The following is a 14454-nucleotide window of genomic DNA, read 5'->3' on the forward strand; positions in this document are numbered from 1 at the left end:
CATACTAACAGAATAAAGAAGACAGGTAATGAGAATCGTATCACATATATCACCTGTGGAAAGAATACTGCTGAAATTAACCCCTCAGTCATGACCAAACGCTTCACCACACTGGTGGGGAAGGACAGCTCCCAGCGTGGCTACAGCAAACTGCAGTTTCTTAAACAGCTGCAGGGATGTCTTTCTGCCCTCTGTGTCTCCCTGAGCTTGTCACTTACCTGTAAAACTTGGTGGGACTTGAGGAATAGAAACAAGCGTGGTTTTTAGGCATACCACCCGGAACACGTCCGTCCGTCTCAGAAGTAAGCTTTAATCTGCATGCTTCATCTGAACAGTAAAGGTGTGCCCTCGTAAATCTTGTCATTTCTAATTCCCCTGCCGCCCCCTTGACTTGAGCTGCCACCCCTCTCTCTTGAATGATTCTGAGAATTCCCCTTTGTCTGACAACACTGTTCTCCCAAATCTGCCGCGGTTGCCAGGGAACTGGTGTCCAAGTGCGAAGCTCTGGTCCTGTTGTTTCTCCCTTAAACCTATCAAGACTTTTTTTACATTGCTTTCAGAATAAATTCCAAAAGGTTGAGTGGGTGGGGGAAGGGAGGGAAGATTTCAGTTTGGGAGATTTTAGAACAGAGATGATATCCGAGGTGTGATGCTCACTCACACCTTAGCCGAGGATGGCGCCTTGCACCTGCAGTCCCAGCCCTCAGAGGCTGAGTCAGGAGAACTGCTCGGGGTTCAAAGCCAGCTTGGGCTGCATAGTGAATACTAGACTGGTCGGGGCTATATTTAAAGAACAACAACAAGAGTAACAACAACAACAACAAAAATCTAGAAGAAATGCTGGGTATAGTGGTGTGCACCTCCCAGCATGTGGGAGGTGGAAGTAGGGAGGTCAGGAGTTCAAGGTCATGCTCAGCCATAATAATTTGAGGCCATCCTTTGAGACATGTGACCTGTCTCCTGTCTCAAGAAAACCAATGGGGGGGGGTGGACAGAGAGAGAGACAGAGAGACAGAGGGACAAAGAGAAATCTCAGTGGTATATAAACACAACCCCAGCATTTGAAGGCTGAGGCAGGAGGATTACTTACAAGTTCCAGGGCAGCCATGGCAACATAGTGAGACCCTGTCTCAAAAATCAAAACAAAGAAGAGAGAGAATGAAAGGAAGAGGAGGAAGAGGAGGAAGAGGAGGGAGAGGAGGAGAAGGAAAAAAAGAGTCCTAGACAGTGGAGAGCACTTACTTGGCTAGCATGCGAATGTCCTGATTCCGACACCTATCATGACAGAAAAGGAAGGGAGGGAGGGAGACAGAGGGAGGGAGACAGAGGGAGGGAGGGAGGGAGGGAGGGAGGGAGGGAGGGAGGGAGGGAGGGAAGAAAATAACCCGACCTTGCCTCTCATTTATTTATTTATTTATTTATTTATTTATTTATTTATTTATTTATTTTTGTTTCTTGAGACAGGGTTTCTCTGTGTAGCCCTAGCTGTCCTGGAACGCACTCTCTGCCAACCAGGCTGGTCTCAAACTTCCGGCCTCTGCCTCTCAAGTGCCGGGATCAAAGGCATGCGCCACCGCCTGATGACCTTGCCTCTCTTCAGCTGCCCGCTGATACTTCTTCATTGCTTCCCGTTGCAGCCACACTTCTGAGGACAAGGGTCTCCTCCGTTATTTCAGCTCTGGTTCGTTTCTCACCTTGTCATCAGCTGGCTTCCGGTCTCACTACACTATCAAGGTATCCATGGGTATCCAAGGTCAGCTCTCCAAAATTTCCTGTCTTCAATTCTGAAATTATTTCAAGTTTGCAAGCCGTCGTGAAGCAGGTGAATATCCACGAGTTTGAGGCCAGCCTAGTCTACATAGTGAGCTCCAGGACAGCCCTGAGTTTGATCCCTGGAACGCTTATGGTCGAAAGGAGAAAACTAACTCCTGCAAGTTAGTTCTGACCTTCACACCTGTACTGTGGTACAAGTGTGCACACACACACACACACACACACATACACACACTAAATTTTTAAAAATCATATTAAAATATTACATTTTTTACAAGCCAGTGAGTTTAATCAGTGTTCCATGTGGCAGTGTGGATGAAGATTTATAGGAGTGTAGGTGACTTAGCGGTGATTATACCACTGAGAAAACCGTCTCTCCTTCCCCGAGCAGCCATTAACCACCTGTAAATCCTCATGAGGGGGGAGCATGGTGGTTTGAAAGAGAATGGTCTCATACATTTGAATGATTGTATGCTTGGTCCCCAGTTGGTGGAACTGTTTGGGAAGGATTAGGAGGTGTGGCCTTGTTGGAAGAGGTGTGTCGTTGAGGGTGGCTTTGAGGTTTCAAAAGACTCCCACCATTTCCAGTCTCTCTCCCTGGCACCAACTTTTGGGTCAAGATGTAAGCTCTCAGCTGTGTCTGTCGCCATCCCTGCCTGCTGCCATGCTCTCTGCCATGGTGGCCGTGGACTCTAACGCTCTGAGGCCGTAAGTCCTGAATTAAATGCTTTCTTTTATAAGTTGCCTTGGTCCTGGTGCTCTATCACAGCAATAGAAAAGGAACTAAGACAGGCAGGGACTCCAAGGCTCCTCCCTGCTGCATGAGCAAATGCCAACAGGCCTAGTCTTGGGTCGGTCTTGTGCAAATTCACAATGATTTTGATGCCTGCTGTGGAAGATGCCCCAAAATGTGGACTTGGTCAATGAAAGGAATCCAGATTCCCTTGAACGGAGTATTAGGAGAAAGACAGATGTTAATGAGCCAGCCAGTGAGGACCCAGAGGAAATGAGGAATGTTGTAGAGAAAGGCTGTACCCCTTCAGAGAAGACATACTCGTCATGACAGTTGTGGGCGGGAGTATGGACCCAGAAGCCACTACTGATGAGGACTCGGAGGGAAAGGGCATTTGCTGGAAACTGGAGTGGAGGCATACAGGAGCTGAGGAGAATCACGTTCTGTGTCGTACAGGAACATCATTTATGAAGACCGGATATTCAGCTGAGGAGATTCCCAATCAAGCTCGGACAGCACAGCACAGGCTTTTTGCTGTTTATAGCTAAATGCAGGTGTAAGAAAAGCAGCATTGGGAAGAACTGAGGACCTGGGCCATTTGGGAAGTTCTTGGCCTATCTAGATGCCAAAAGATGCTACGATTTAGAGACCCCGGGGCTGGAAAGATTGCTCAGCAGTTAAAGGCATTGACTGCTCTCCTAAAGGACGCGGATTCAAATCCCAGCACCCACATGGCAGCTAACAACTGTCTGTAACTCCAAGATCTGACACCCTCACACAGACATACGTGCAGGCAAAACACCAATGCAAATAAACTAAAAGTAAATTTAAAAAAAAATTTAGAGACCCCCCTGAGGAGCTAGAGAGTTGGCCCAGCAGTTAAGGGCATATTCTTGCAGAGAACCTGTGTTCAGTTCCCAGCACCCATGGGGCGGCTTACAACCATCATTAACTCCATTTCCAGGGAATCCAGCAAATTCTTCTGGCCTCCATGGGCACCAGGCAATGCACTGCGTGTACAGACAAAAATGCAGGCAAAACACTCACACACATGAAATAATAATTTTTTTAAAGAGAAGAGATAACCCTGTCAGAGAAGTTTATTCTAGAGAAAAACACAAAAGGAGTGTTTGGCCTACCTCAGAAAGATCAAAAGTCCTGAATACATCATCATAGAGAAGACATTTTGAAGGGAGTGTAATTCATAAATCTCTTTAGACATCTCGGCAAATACTGAATATAAAGGAAAGCAGGTCTGGAAGAACCCGTGAACAGATAGCGTGAACTCTCATGCACAGGAGATCCACTAGATTGTCGAGAATTTTATTTATTTATTTATGCCTGTTTCCTGTGTCTGTGTGTGCATGCCATTGTGATATACTGTGCACCCCAATAAACTTATCTGGGGGTCAGAGAACAGAACAGCCACTATATTAAACATAGAGGATAGGCAGTGGTAGCACACACCTTTAATCTTAGCATTCCAGAGGCAGAAATCTGTCCAGATCTCTGTGAGTTCAAGCCACACTGGGAACAGAGTCAGGCATGGTGGCACACACCTTTAATCCCAGCACTTGAGATCTCATGTCTTGCTTGGGAAAGACCTTTAATCACAGGAAGTGATAGCAGGAAGTAGAAAAGTATATAAGGCATGAGGACCAGGAACTAGGGGCTTTTAAACTTTTAGGCTTTTTAAGCTTTTAGGCTTTTAGCTTTTAAGCTTTTAGGCTTTTAGCGGCAGTTCAGCTGAGATCCACTCAGATGAGGACACAGAGGCTTCCAGTTTGAGGAAATGAGTGAGTGTTCTGCTTCTCTGATCTTTCAGAATTCACCCCAATACCTGGCTCCCATAATTTTTTTATTAATAAGACCATTTAAGATTCATGTTGCATGCCATGGATGTGCTGGTACCCTCAGAGACTAGATGAGGGTGCTGGAACTCCTTGGAGCTGGAGTTACAGGCTGTTTTATTTTTTTTTTATTTTATTTATTTATTTATTTATTTTGGTTTTTCGAGACAGGGTTTCTCTGTGTAGCTTTGCGCCTTTCCTGGAACTCTCTCTGTAGACCAGGCTGGCCTCGAACTCACAGAGATCCGCCTGCCTCTGCCTCCCGAGTGCTGGGCAGGCTGTTTTAAGCAACAAATGCGGGTGCTGGGAACTGAAATCTGTTCTTCTGTGACCAGCAAGTGCTCTGAACTGCTGATCCATGCCTCTAGACCCTTTTATTTCTTATGTATGTGAGTGTCTGTCTGTCCATACTTATGTGCAAACATGCATGTCTGCTACCTTCAGAGGCCAGGAGAGAGAGGCAGATTCCTACTAGAATTACAGGTAGTTGTGAGCCACTGTGTGGGTGCTGGAAACTGAACCCTGATCCTCTACAGAGCAGCAAGTGCTCTTAGCTGCTGAGCCATTCACACAACCTGAGTTTTTGTTGTTGTTTGTGACTTTGTTTGTTGAGACAGGGTCTCTCTACATAGCCCTGGCTGTCCTGGAGCTCACTGTGTACACCAGGCTGGCCTCGAACTGACAGAGATCTGAGTGCTGGGTTTAAACCTGTGCTTCCTCATACCCAGCTTCACCCAGAGAATGTTATTACTGCAGAAACACTTAAGTTTGAACTGGAAGAGATAGGATGAGTGAAAAGAAGCCTGAAGGACCCCCAAAATTCTACTGGCAAGAAACAGCTGAAATGACACTGTTGTAAATATCAGATACATTTTGAAAAAGGAAAAAAACAAAAACTAAAACCAGGGAATGCATGACTAAACGGAATGAAGTTTGAGGCCAGAAGGTGGGGCCTTGAACCAGAGAGGAAGTATTCCAGTCTGGACACGTGTTTGAGTAGAGCTTGAAACTGTGAGTGAGATGGAGGATTCCTTCTTCCTTCCTCCCCTCCTCTAAACCCCTCCCTCTCTCCAAGATTTCCATCTCCCAGTGTCTCACACACTATTTACTTGACTGAGAACGACTCTGATCTTCTGATCCCTTTGCCTCCACCTCTGGAGTGGTATGCTGGGATTTCAGGCGTGTGCTACCACACCGGGTTGATACAGTCACCGGGTTGATACAGTTGATGGAACACAGGGCTTTGTGTTGTAGCCCAGGCTGACCTTGACCTCAATACAATCATTTTGCCTCAGTTTCCCAAGCGCTGGGATTACAGGCATGCACCACTACACGCAGGTTATGACTGGATTTTTTAAAGTGAAAATTCAAGATAACTAACCAGGCATGGTGGCACATACTTGTAACGCCATCTTTCAGGAGGTGGAGGCAGAGGCAAGGTTATCCTCACCTGTAGAGTGAGTTTACAGCCTGGAATACTTGAGACTCTGTCAAGAAAGAAACCAAGGATGGGGGTGACGGGAGAGAAAAGTGAGAGAAAGATCGAGGTAAATTGGACTCTACAGAATTTGAAAGTGGAACCAACCCAGGAAAGTCCAGGGGGCAATAGTGACTGTGGATTCCTAGTTGATCCTCCAATGAAAACTGCATCCTCTGTTTTGTCCACCCGACTGGTGAAAACAACTGATTTGCATCAAAATCTAAACAATTCTAAGAAATCGTATCTTTTCCAATAGAGATGTAGCATCCTTATCATCATCGGGGGTGAAGTTCCTCTAGCAGGGGATTCGGTAGCTAGATGGAAAATGTGCTGTCTGCAGAATGAAAGTCAGTGAAGGAGAACAGACTTCAGATGTACCTGTGAGCCTCACATGCTGTTTTACTCTTTTGCAGCAGAGGTCATTATCCCTAATTGTGAACTGATTACTATGAAGTCTACACAAACATGCTGCCACCACCTCCAACTTTAAACGTTTAGACAACCTGTTGTTGAGTAATGGTTTCCTCTGAAACGAAACATCCCCTCCTGGAGGGAGGAAGGGAAAAATTTAAGACTCAGGAAGTAAATACAACTTACAAGTTTTAGGTGGCGTCTGAAACTTACAAGATCCACAGGCCCAGCTACCTGAAGTTGTATATGTAGTAATAATTGTTGGAGAAAAGAGCCTACTGTTGTGAGTCATCACCCGTGCTGGGGTGTGTATTTTGGAGATGCAGCTGTTTTTGAGTCATCTATGCTCCTGTAAGTAACTCTGTACTCATTGGTTCACTAAGCTAGACTATGGTGGAATCCTTTCTTTGGTCTGTTGTTGGTCCCCTCTCTGGAGTGAATAAACAATTGCTCTTGTCTCCCCAGAAAGAGTCACACCACAGTTCTACATTCTATCTTCATCTGTAATGTAACTTGGTAATATTAAGTGCCTTCCTTGTAGGACCATACTTTCTTGGGTGTACTTTAATAACTACAGCTGTAGGTGAAAGCCAGAGTCTGAGCTAGGAAATGTTTCACAGTGGTTGAGCCCACAGTAGGTGCTATTGTTTCCCAGATAACAATAACATGAAAACAACAAGTACTGCTATTCTTCAATATCCACAGGGGTCTTGTTCCAGGATCTCTCATGAATTCCAAATTCTACAGATGCTCTCAAGTCCTCTATAGAAACGGTTTGAATTGGTTATAAGACCTCTCATCTCCTCCCATATACTTGGAATCATCTCTAGATTATGTATTGTGGTGGTTTGGAGGAGATGTACCCTATAACCCTGCATTTGAGTACTTGGGCCCCAGTTAGTGACTATTTGGGAAGGATTAGGAGGTGTGGCCTTGCTAGAGAAAATATGTCATTGGAAATGGGCTCTGAGAGGTCAAAGACTCTGGCTATTCCCACTTTGCTCTCTGCTTCCAGTTTGCGGTTGAAGATGGGAACACTCAGTTCTCAGCTTTCAGACTGAGCCACCATGCCTACTACCTGGCTTCCTCCATGATGGTGAGGGAGTCTTTTTTTTTTTTTTGAGACAGGGTTTCTCTGTGTAGCCTTGGCTGTCCTCAAACTCCCTTTGTAGACCAGGCTGGCCTGAACTCACAGAGATCCACCTGCCTCTGCATCCTGAGTGCTGGGATTAAAGGCGTGCACCACTACTGCCTGGCTCAGATCTATTTGTTTTTATTCTGTTTTACCTGCCTGTACATAACTGCACCATGTGCATACAATGCCTGAGGAGGTAAGAAGGGGGCCTCAGACTCCCTGAAACTGGACTTACAGAGAGTTGTGAGCCAACATGGCTGTTGGGAACTAAATTCAGGTCCTCTGAGTGCGTTAACTGCTGAGCCATCACTGCACCTCTGGTGATGGACTCTGATCCCTCTAGAACCGTATGCCCAAATAAACCCTTCCTTCTAAAAGTTGCCTTGGTCATGGTGTTTTATCACAGCAACAGAAAAGTGACTAATACAATCCCTAATACAAGGTAAATGTTATAAGAAGTTGTTAGACTATATATTCTGGGCAATAGTGGCCAAAATGTACATGTATTCAAAAAGATGCAAATTTTGCTTTTCTGACTATTTTGGTGCACAGTTGATTGACTCTAAAGAGGAGGAAGCCACAGACACTGAGGTGGATGAGACTCCTTTCTGCTCTCTAGCAAAAGGCCTGTGTGTGCTGTCCATTGATGAAACTCCTCATCTCTACGGTGAGTTTACTCATGAGGTAAGGGGAGAAAGGACCCTGACTGGCCAGGACTTTGGGTTAGGCACCTAGTCTTGGAACTACTAGTTAGGGGTGAAGTCTATCCTACCTGAATCAGGAGACCAAGAGTTGAGATTGCTGGTACCTTCAAAGGAAGGCAGAGTGTGTGTGTCCCTTTACTCGTTTGTTTTTTTATATATACTTATATGTGTATTCAGATGCATGCCATAGAGCGTGTCTAGAGTCAGAGGGTAGCCTGAAGGAATGGAGATTCTCTCCTTCTATCTCGTGGGTTCTGAGGACTGAACTCAGGTCCTCAGGCTTGGTGGAAAATGCCTTTACCTGAGAAGCCATCTCATGGGCCCTCTAGAAGGTGTTAATGGAGCCATCATGTGACATCAAAGAGAGATGGCTTGATGTCATGTTCCTACCGAGGAAGACACACATCACCGTGGAAGTGATCTTGCTCCACACCCTGATTTTTTTTTAATTTATTTAAGTTACATTGATGTGAGGGTATCAGATCCCCTGAAACTGGAGTTACAGACAGTTGTGAGATGCCATGTGGGTGCTGGGAATTGAACCTGGGTCCTCTGGAAGAGCAGCCAGTGTTCTTAATTGCTGAGCCATCTCTTTAGTCCTTTTTTTTTCCACACCCTGATTTTTTTTCCCTCTGGAGCTGAGGACCGAACCCAGGGCCTTGTGCTTCCTAGGCAAGCTCTCTACCACTGAGCTAAATCCCCAACCCCTCCAACACCCTGATTTTTGAACAGAAATCAAATCTAATTGCCAACCTAGAGCATCATGGAAATACAATCATAAAAATCTCAATTTGTGAGAAGCCCTCCAATACTACTTGTCAGTTTCTTCAACAACAAAAAGAATTGTAAGGAAATACAAGGTAGAGAAAACTATATATAAAAGGAAATGAAAGATTTGAAAGGAAACCCAGACCATTTAAATACATAGACCTTGTCTGGATCAGGAATTGATCAATGAGAAAAAAAGAAGTGCCAATAGGGGAAAATGGACACTTGGTTTTTGGTTTTTGGTTTTTATTTTAAATTTATTTATGTTATGTGTATGAGTGTTTTGTCAGCGTGCATGTCTGTGTACCATGTATGTACCCGGTGCCCATGGAGGCCAGAAGAGGGTGTCAGATCCCCTGGGACTGGAGTTATAGAAGTTGTCAGCTGCCATGTGGTTGCTAGGAATTGAACTGGGTCCTCAGGAAGAGCAGTCAGTGCTCTGAACCACTGAGCCATCTCTGCAGCCCCTTGATATTTGTGTGTGTGTATGTGTGTGTGTGTGTGTGTGTGTGTGTGTGTGTTTTCATTCACCAAGTGCTCCTGTGGTCAGAGGACAGTTTGCAGGAGTTGGCTTTCTCCTTCCACAGTGTAGGTCCCGGGATTTGAACTCAAGTCATCAGGCTTGGCACAGGTGCTTTCATCCTTGAGCATCTCACTTTCTTTGATATTTGTTATTAAGAAACCTTTTGTTATACAAGCAGCGAGTTCCAGGCTTCACAGAGAAACCCTGTCTCAAAAAACCAAAACAAACAAACAGAAAACCCAGTACCACTTCGTGTATTTGGGTTCCCCAAGTTGTTCTGGCTTTGACCAGTGAGTGCTCTTTCAGTTGACTTCTGCAGTTAAGTCATTATCGTGGGCCAGAATCTTTATAAGAAGAGGTATGATGGAGGTGGAGGAGGAAGTTCAGCTGGAGAGTGCTTGTCTAGTATGCTGGAAGACCTCAGCATTAACCAGGTGTGTTGGGACAGGCCCGTAAGCCCAGCAATCAGGAGGTGGGGCCAAGAGGACTGAAAGTTCAAGGTCATTCTCTGCTATCTGTCAAGCTGGAGGCCAGTGTGAGGATTCCTGAATGTGGTTGATATATTATGTACCCTAAGAAACTTATCTGGGGGTCAGAGAACAGAACAGCCACTATATTAAACATAGAGGCTAGGCAGTGATAGCACACACCTTTAACTCTAGCATTTGAGAGGCAGAGATCTGTCTGGATCTCTGTGAGTTCAAGGCCACACTGGAAATAGACAGGCATGGTGGCACACACCTTTTTTTTTTTCCGAGACAGGGTTTCTCTGTGTAACTTTGTGCCTTTCCTGGAACTCACTCTGTAGCCCAGGCTGGCCTCGAACTCACAGAGATCCTCCTGGCTCTACCTCCCGAGTGCTGGGATTAAAGGTGTGTGCTGCCGGCCGGTGGTGGCGCACGCCTTTAATCCCAGCACTTGAGATCTCATGTCTTTGCGTGGGAAGGCACACATGCCTTTAATCCCCGGAAGTGATAGCAGGAAGCAAAAAGGTATATAAGGCATGAGGACCAGGAGCCAGAGGCTTTTAAACTTTTAGCAGCAATTCAGCTGACATCCATTTGGATGAGGACACAGAGGTTTCCAGTTTGAGGAAACAGGATCAGCTGAGAAGTTGGCCAGGTGAGGTTAGCTGTGGCCTGTTCTGTCTCTCTGATCTTTCAGTGTTCACCCCAATACCTGGCTCCGGGTTTGTTTTTATTAATAAGACTATTTAAGATTCGTTTTACAGCCAGGCGGCGGTGGTGCACGCCTTTAATCCAAGCACTCGGAAGGCAGAGACAGGCGGGTCTCTGTGAGTTCGAGGCCAGCCTGGGCTACAGAGTGAGTTCCAGGAAAGGTACAACAAAGCTACACAGAGAAACTCTGTCTCGGAAAAAAAAAAAAAAAAAAAAAAAAAAAAAAAACAAGAAAGAAAAAAAGATTCGTGTTACAGTCAACAGGTCTTGGAGTCCTCACCAGGCCCTGCCCATGTCATGTCCACTCAGGGCTTCCTCTGCTCCTCCAACCCACTGTAGTTACCTCTTCTGACCCTCCACTCTCACACTCCTTGAATTCTGACTTTTGCTCCCATCATTTTTTTTTTCCAAGCCAAACTGTATCCAGCTTTATTAAAGATCCTTTCCATAAACAATCATGGTTTTTCAGGTAGGACATGGGCAGACAGTCATTAACAGTATACAAGAACTTCCAAACTCCCTGCTTGTATAGACTACCAACATCAGAAAGCCACTGTAAAACCCCATGAGTCTTCATTCGATGCTTTGAAAAGGGGAAGAGCTCAGAGTGAGGGCTGACAGTTCACATTGAGGATGCTGTTGAACAACTTTTCCCAAGCCGACCCTGACTTTCAGGAAACCAAACGAACACGGCAGAATTATCAGTCTGAAGATCCACAATCTTTTACAAAAGGAACCGCTGCTCTTTTGAGGACCCAATGATACCACTGCAAAGTCCAGATTGCCTGGTAGACTGGCAAAACCAATTTTGGGGGTCGGGTTCCAACAGGTCTCTGGTTTGAAGGGAGTTAAGTCTACGATGATGGTCCAGGGGAGGAAGACACAGAAATGAATTTAGAGTTTCCCACACACGGCATTTTGTGCCATGGTGGCCACATATGTCAGCACCAGGACATCTCTCCTGAGAGCCAAGAGGAGTCTTTGAAAATTATCAGGGAAAGATGTTTTCCAATATCAACCATCACCAATCCAGCTTGGGAGACATTTTGTTAATGACACATGTTCCTTCCCCCCAAAACAACATGCTAACAACATGGCTTAAAAAAAAGTAAAACAAAATTCTGCATTTTTATAAAACTTGATAAAAACAGTATTTCAAACTGTGAGGTCACCAGAAGTACACAGTTATCAAAATGCACACATCTCACTTGGCATCTCCAGCACCTTCAGCTTTCTGTGCCTGCTCTGTTTTGGCGTCTCCGTTTTCTGGAGGATTATTCGCATCCTCACCAGCATCGGCTTCCCCTTCTTCCCCTTGGGGACCTTCTTCCCCTTCTTTGCAGGGGACTTTTTAGGCTTGGGCTCTGCCTTTGGAGGAGCAAGTTTAGGAGACAACCCTGCAGATCTTCTCTGTGGCTCGTCCTTCACCTTGGCTTTCTCTCCTTTAGTATCCCCTTCAGCCTTTCTTTGGGGCACGGCGGCAGCAGGGGACGTCTGCGCTGAACGTGGGGATGAACCGGTGCGCAAGTTTGGTCCGTCCGGGGGTCGTTCTTGCTGCTTCTTCACACTGCTCCGCTCCCATCATTTTACAAACGGTTCTGGCCTAGGGCCTTCAAGAGTGTCTCCAATCCCATGATGCATGCTGGCCGTCTCCACATGGCGGCAGACAGCTGCCATCTCCGGCTCAGTCCAATACACTGAACTCTTCATTTCTGCTGATACGGACTCACTGAGATCCTCCTGCCTCTGCCTCCTAAATGCTGGGATTCAAGGTGTGTGCCACCACCTCCTAGCTGATTGCTAACTTTCTTATGAAGTCCTCCCAAACATCACTATGAGAAGCTCGGGCACAGCGAGCCCAGCAAGCCACCCAATGTATAAGGACAGCCAGGACTACACAGAGAAACCCTGTCTCAAAATCGTCTGGGTTTGCAACTCAGCCTTCGTCGTCGCCCACTGATGACTTAATGGGATTGGGTGCCAGTAATGTTTCAGTAACTTTCAGGAGTTGTTTTTGCTATGTAATGTATCCAAATGCTTCAGAGATCCAAATATTCAAATGACAAACTGAAAAACCCTCTCCCAACCAATGGCCTCCAGATACCAATTTTCTATCTTTTTATAAAAAGTAGTTTATTTTTATTTTATGTTCATTGGTGTTTTCCCTGCATATGTCTACGTGAGGGTGTCAGATTCCCTGGAACTGGAGTTACAGACAGTTGTGAGCTACCATATGGTTGCTGGGAATTGAACCTGGGTCCTCTGGAAGAGCAGCCAGTGCTCCTAACCACTGAACCATCTCTCCAGCCCCTCAATTTTCTATCTTAATAGGCCGTTATTATCATGAGTTTTGTGTACATATCTTTGGGGACATATAGTCACTTTTAATGATGGACATGTTCTAAGCCAGGCATGACTGTAATCCTACCACTAGGGAGGCACAGGCAGGAAGATGTCTGTGAGTTCGAGACCAGCCTGGTCTACAGAGCGAGTTCCAGGAGAGCCAGGGCTACACAGAGAAACCTTGTCTCAAAAAACAAACAAAACAAAAGAAACCCATCATTAGTGACTTCATGGTTGTGAGAACATGATAGACATTTGTAACATAAACCACCATGGCACAGCATCAGTAAGATGTAAAAACTTTTTTTTTGTTTTTGAGACAAATTCTCACGGTAGCCTTGACTAGCCTGGAACTTGCTATGTAGACCAGGATGGCCTTAAACTCATAGAGATTCACCTGCCTCTAATACTCAACACTTGACTCTTATTTATTTATGATTTATTTAGGTTTTTTGAGGCAGGATTTCTCTGTGGCCCTGGCTGTCCTGGAACTCAGTGTGTAGACCAGGCTGGCCTCGAATTCACAGAGATCTTCCTGCCTCTTGAGTGCTGGGATTAAAGGTGTGCACTACCACCACCTGGCCTCTTTTTTATTATTTATTAATTAATTAATTTACTTTTATATATTGAGGTCGGGTCTCCTGGTAGTCTAGGTTGGTCTTGAACATAGTTGAGGATGACTTTGAACTCCTGATCTTCCTGCCTCTATTTCTCAAGTGATGAGATTACATGTTTATTAGCATATCTTAATTATACCTAATAACTTGTTTTTTTGAGACAGAGTCTTCCTAGGTAGCCTTGGATGGCCTCAAACTCACCATAATCCTCCTCCCTGAGCAGGAATGCTCATATTATAGGATACACCTCTGTACCCATAAACCATATAATCTTGTGGGACTACTAGTGTATATGTGATTTTTTTTAATTGACTAAAACATTATTATGCAGTGTACAACTGTATATGTATTGCAAATATGAGAATCTATGTTTGTTAATTTACTTATTATCCTTCCCCTTTAAAAAATCAGATGTACATGCCCGGAAGTGTTGGCGAATGCTCTTAATCCCAGTACTAGGGAGGCAGAGGCAGGTGAATCTCTGAGTTAGAGGCTGGCTTGGTCTACAGAGCGAGATCCAGGATGGCCAGGGCTACACAGAGAAGCCCTGTCTCAAAAAACAAAAATCAACCAACCAACCAAACAAACAAACAAACAAAAACCAGATGTATAAGCGATAACCTACGGTACACAGATCTCTGACCTCCGTTGCCATGACACCATCCTAGCCTCTGTCATCTCCTCAGTGACTTACCCAGAGCATCGCATCCAGCAGATTGAAGCAATTAGAATTCTGCATGCTTGCCATCAGAAATCCTGTGCACTTAAAGAGCTTTTCCTAAAAAATCCTATACACCCCTTATATTTTTCACATATATATCTTGACATAATTTATTGAACATTTTCCCATCCTGTGTTGTAGCTTATAGTTTTTAACTTAATTCCTGATTATTTTTTACTTTCTTGTCCCCCAATCAAATGCCAGATCATACTAATTGT

At 45.0% G+C, this 14454-nt stretch overlaps 1 pseudogene; it reads right to left on the reverse strand.

The window, feature by feature from the left end:
• Window positions 1-11233: 11233 nt before the first annotated feature.
• On the reverse strand, window positions 11234-14254 carry LOC131906236 (non-histone chromosomal protein HMG-17-like; annotated as a pseudogene).
• Window positions 14255-14454: the final 200 nt, after the last annotated feature.

The sequence above is a fragment of the Peromyscus eremicus genome, chromosome 3 (genome assembly GCF_949786415.1).
Source record: "Peromyscus eremicus chromosome 3, PerEre_H2_v1, whole genome shotgun sequence".
Lineage (NCBI taxonomy): Eukaryota > Metazoa > Chordata > Mammalia > Rodentia > Cricetidae > Peromyscus > Peromyscus eremicus.